Below are 6,000 nucleotides of genomic sequence, written 5' to 3' on the forward strand. Positions count from 1 at the left end.
TAGCTTAATCCAAGGTGTCCCTACATATATGAGAATGGATTGGATGATTTTAAAATCTAAGCAATGTTTCTAAAAGAAGTACTTTGAGAAATTGGGAACTGAAAATGAGAAGGATAAAGAATTATGAGTATATCTGGGATGCTGAAAGTAAAATAAATACATACATGATTTAAATGCCATAACCAATAAGGAAATTCTATTTTGTTACTTTAAAACAAGTCCCAATGCTGGACTACTTCAATTTTAGGAAATTCTATAGCTCAGTGATGTCATGGAGGTCCAGAATGTTTATGACTTTTATCTCTGCCAACCTCAGGTCAGCACCCCCTCATGAACACAAGATGGTTACCCGTGTTCTAGTAATGGAAGCATCATGGTGGTTTACTTCTTTATACTTCTTCTTGATTATAGCACCATTCTGAAGCCTCCCTGTTGAATTCCTCTTCTTTCTCATTAACCAACATTGGGTCACATAATCTTCTAATCAATCACTGGAAAAAGGAATAAAATTACTATGATTGGCTTAAATTAGCCAGGATTTACCCTGAACAATGTGGAAGGAGAGAAGGATTTGAAAATGTCAGCAAAATTGGAACTCTGCAGTCATAAAGAATGAAGAAATTATTTAGAGACAGCAGGCAGCCAACAGTGTCTTGTTTAGTCTTAACTATTGAACCATCAGAGAAGCTAAGAGAGGTGGCTTCTCGTTTTCTTTCAGTGATTCAACATTTGCCATGTAAGCTTAGATGTGAATATAGAGGAGACAATGAGAATATTAATACCATATAGTTGATCAGAGCCAGAGACAGACAATCTTCATAAAAATATTCATCAGTTTGAAAAGAGGATCAAAGATATTTTTTTTCCTGCATCTATGAAATGACTATTCTCTCTTCCTCCCACCTTTTTTGTTTCACTGCTGGTGAATTTCAGTGCATCTTCTTAGGCCATAAAGACTGTAGGCAGACTAAGATATAGTTCTTCTCCTGATATTTTATGAGTTTAGTATAGTAAATGGTAAAATTTTGAAGTACCTTACTCAAAGCATGTTTGAAGGTACTCACTAGCAGCCCAAGCCCGGTACAGCTTGATAAGGGTTGCTAAGGAGACAGACAGCTGGTTTAATGACAGCTGATAACAGTCCTTTCAAAGGTTTCACACAGTCCAGGAGGGGAAGGAAAGTGAGGGAGAAATGAAGAGGGCTGAGATGAGTAGGTGCACTGAGAAGGTTTCCCTTCAGCATTTCCTCCTCCTAACCCAGGACTTAGCGGTATGATGGTGATATAACTTTATTACAACTAAAGAGCTTATTGACAGGCACACAATGCTCTCACCAAGCTAATTTATATTCTGCTTATGTCGACCAGCGCATAATGTAACGAAAATTATATGGGTTTTGAAAAAGTAAAGTGAACTCTGTAGGGTCTCATTCAATTAGTTTCTCTACAGAACACAATTCTGTATAAACTGACAGAACCACTGAAATGCATCTCTTCCCCAACCCCACCCAAAGCCCAGCCTGCTGTGAGCAGGGGCTCACTTGCTCTCTGAATTTGTTATTTGTGATCTGAAAAATTTCATTTTTATATCCTCATTTCTTTCCATGACTTGTTATTTGTAGTTTCTAAGTACATTCAAAGCTATTTAATTACCTAATTTTAAACGCAGGCTAAGAAAAAAGACCCTGCAGGCTAGACAATCTGTCTATTAATACTGAAATCAACCAAATAAGACAAAATTTAAAATCTTTGCAAACCCATTCAGGAATTTTTTTAAACCAGATACTGAACTATTTACACAATAAGACCTAGCATTTAACAACATTTTATAATTGGTTTTTATTGTTCTTTGAGTTTGAAGTGATGGAATGGGCAGATCTGACAGTCTTTTCAATTTCTTTAATGGAGAACACATTTCCATTAAAGTTTCTGGGAGTCTCAGGTCTGGGACCATGGAATTTTGGTCTCTTCATGAGCTTCCCAGTAATTTGGCCCCACAGATAACCTGGAATTCTTGCTGCCTCCCTGGATAAAAGGCATCTTCTAAGCAATCTTGGAGGGTCTGAACTAATTTCTCCAGAATAAGTTTGCTGACACACACAGTTTGTCATGAGCATCTTTCTGCTAGGTAAACTACAATTTAAAATAGGAATTTGTAATCTTCAAATTTGAAGGGTTTTAATTCACATAATTTTGGAAAAGCAGAATAAATAACAATGTGTTTTAATCATTTTCCACTGGTAATCAAGTTTCTGAAGGACAAAATCAAGCTAGTTAAAAAGAAACCTTTTATATGTTAATGGGTATGAAAGTTAAAAGAAGAAAATATGTATAATGTTTGTAATAGTATCGTGAAACCATAGTATAGGAAAATATTTGCGGCAAAGAAAGTACAGCAATGTGTCGCTTAATGTCACGAATATGTTTTGAGAAATGCTTTGTTCGGCGATTTTGTCATTATGTGAGCATCATAGAGTGTATTTATACAAACCTAGATGGTATAACCCACTACATTACCCAGGCTATATGGTATAGCCTGGGTTACAAACCTGTACAGCATGTCACTGTACTGAATCTTGTAGGCCTTTATAACACCACGGTATTTGTGTATCTAAACATACCTAAACATAAAAAAGGTGCAGTAAAAGCACAGCATTATAATCTTATGGGACCAACTATATGCAGTCTGTCATTGACTCAAGTGTCTTTATGCAGAACATGACTGTAATGTCTTGTCCACCCCTCTGTTTCTACAAAGATAGTCTTTCTCCCACAATTGTTTTTTAATCTTTAAAATCAGAAGAAAAGCACATCACCTCATAACAAATTATATTACAACTAATTTTAGCTGGGCGTGGTGGCTCACGCCTGTAATCCCAGCACTTTGGGAAGCTGAGGCAGGTAGATCACTTGAGGCCAGGAGTTTGAGACCAGGCTGGTCAACATGGCAAAACCCCATCTCTATTAAAAATACAAAAGTTAGCCAGGCGTGGCAGCACGTGCCTGTAATCCCAGCTACTTGGGATGCTGAGACAAGAGAATCACTTTAACCCAGGAGGTGGAGGTAGCAGTGAGCGGAGCTTGTGCCATTGCACTCCAGCCTGGGCTGCAGAGTGAGACTCCATCTCAAAAAAAAAACACAAAAAACAAATTATATCACAACTCATTTCAAGTCTCAACTTTTTAGATATTTTTATTTTATTAACCCTACTCCAATCTATTAATTTTTACTCTGCTTGTGTGTGGGTGTGTATTTGTATTTTCCTTTGACTGAAACTGTCATCATGCTTATATTTACTTGCTTATTACATGTCTCACCAAATAAAATGTTAAGGTCCATCAAGGCAGGGATTTCATTTTGTTGACTATCTTCTCCCAGGAGCCTATAACATTGCCTAAGATGCAATAATTTTTTGAATTAATTTAATGAATACTGGAACTATTTCTTATCCAGACTACCTCAATCTTATATTAAGGAAGTAAAATTACTGTTTTGCTCAAACATTTTTGAGATTGCTTAAATTCAGCGTTCCGGTAGGGACTGTGATTCAGCCAAACACAATGGATGGACATGAAGAAATTATTATTTTATTGAAAGACAATACTTTAATGGGTTAGAAAACAAAATATAGCATCTAATTAATTAATTGTGTCATAAATGATAAATTACAGAAGAGTTCTTAAAAGGTAAAGATCAATATGTAGTGGAGTCAGGCAGTTCAATAGATCCTTGACATGGGTTAGGGCTGAGTTGTGTCCCCCTCTAAAATTCATATATTGAACTCCTAGCCTCCAGCACCTCAGAATGAGACTGTATTTGGAAATAGGACTTTCAAGAAAAGTAAAGGTAGAATGTATTTTTATGTTTGGGCCTTAATCCAATGACTGATGTTCTTCTAAGAAGCAACCATAAGGAGATGGCCAGTGCACAGAGAGGTGACACAAAGCACAGGGAAGTGATGAAGGCACCACCTAATTTCTCCTTGCTGCTTATAGCAAAATGGGAGAGGAGAGAGAGAAGTTGAAATAATTATTACACAAACACAAACTAGAACTTGAAGATTTGAACAATTCTCGGGCTGTCCACATTGCAAAAGATGAACAATTATGTTCTGGGAAGAAAAATCAAGAATGTTGCTGTTTGATAAAGAGATTACAGGTGTGTGACTTATGGATCCAAACAGCCATATCAGCAGAGGCCAAGAGTAGAGATGGGGTTGTACCAGCAAAGGTTTGGACAGAAGGGAATGAGGATGAGACAGTTAAAGAAGACTATCTGACTTCGGGGATTCTACAGAATGATCCAGTAGAGATATTTGGCCGTGAACAGAGGTGTCAGGGCCACTGCCCAAAATGGAGGGGGCAGGATCTTTGCTCTGAGAATCCCAGACGACAGAGCTACCGCAGTGAGCCTGGAGCCAAAGAGAATTATTCTTGAGCCTTTAAAATGTAATGAAAATTTCCTTGCTAGGTTCAGACTTGCTTGGGACCCATATTATTTCTGATTTTCCCCTTTTGGTATGGAAATGCCTCTCTCATGGTATTTTGAAAGCACATGTCAGCCAGGCGCGGTGGCTCATGCCTGTAATCCCAGCACTTTGGGAGACTGAGGTGGGAGGATCACTTGAGGTCAGGAGTTCAAAACCAGCCTGGCCAGCATGGTGAAACCCCGTCCCTACTAAAAAAACAAAACAGTTAGCCAGGCATGGTGGTGCATGTCCATAACCCCAGCTACGTGGGACGCTGAGGCAGAAGAACTGCTTGAACCCGGGAGGTGGAGGTTGCAGTGAGCCGAGATCGCGCCACTGCACTCCAGCTTATTCAAAAAAATAAATAAATAAATAAATAAAATTAAAAATAAATAAATAAAAGCACATGTCTCATTTTGTAGATTCACAGTTGAGGAATTTTGCCTCAGAATAAATCATACCATAAGAGACATTAATTTTCTCACAGTTCTGCAGGTCTTTACACCATCACCCTTCTGTGCACTGGCCATCTCCTAATCTTTGCTTCTGAGAAGAACATCAGTCATTGGATTAGGGCCCAAACGTATAAACACATTTTTCCTTAATTACTTTTTTAAAGGTCCTATCACCAAATACAGTCATATTTTGAGTTGCTGGGGGCTAGGAGCTTAATATATGAATTTTTGTTAAATTAATATGTGTATGATTTGGAATAGAGTTCAAGGTTTGTTTTTACTGTGTAGACTTTCAGCTTTTCTACTTTCACTTATGGAACAGATTTGTTTTTCTATGGAATTACTTTAACATCTTTGTTAAAATTAGTTTATTCTATAAAGATAAATATTTCTGGACTTGATTCTGTCCAATTAATATATTTTAATATTCCTATGCCAATTTGATGGTCTTGATTATTGGTAATAGAGAGTCTTCAAGTCAGATAGTATAAACTCACAATTTTTGACTATTCTAGATTCTTTATAATGTGCTTGTTAATTCTTGATATGAGGGTTATTCTGGCCACATAAAGCTAGATGAGAAAGGATTCCCCTTTCACTATTTTCTAAAAGAGTATACATTAGACTGCTTTTATCCTATGCAAGTGTTTGACAATAAAATACTTCGGGTTTGAAGAAGTCATTGAGGAAAGAGTTTCACAATAAATTTGATTTCTTTAATATGTATAGGTTTGTTTAGATTTCTATTTTATTCGTGTTAAGTTTTGACAGTTGTGTTTTTCAAGAATTTCTATTTCTATTTTTATGCTCTTACTGAATGGTGTAAAGTTGTCCAGAATATTCCTTTATTGTCTTTTTAATGTTTGTAGGATCTGTTGAAAAATCTACTTTTTTATTTGTTATAAATAATTTGTGGGTTTTAAAGTAATAATAATAATAATTTGGTTTTTTTTTAGTTTTCCTCCTTGATGAATCTTGCATTCATCAATGTTTTTCAAAACTGACTTGTGACTTTGTTGATTTCCTCTACAGTTTAACTATTTCCTATTTATTTTATTTATTTCCTATCTTTATTAT

The sequence above is a fragment of the Chlorocebus sabaeus genome, chromosome 8, assembly GCF_047675955.1.
Source record: "Chlorocebus sabaeus isolate Y175 chromosome 8, mChlSab1.0.hap1, whole genome shotgun sequence".
NCBI classification, from domain to species: Eukaryota; Metazoa; Chordata; class Mammalia; order Primates; family Cercopithecidae; genus Chlorocebus; species Chlorocebus sabaeus.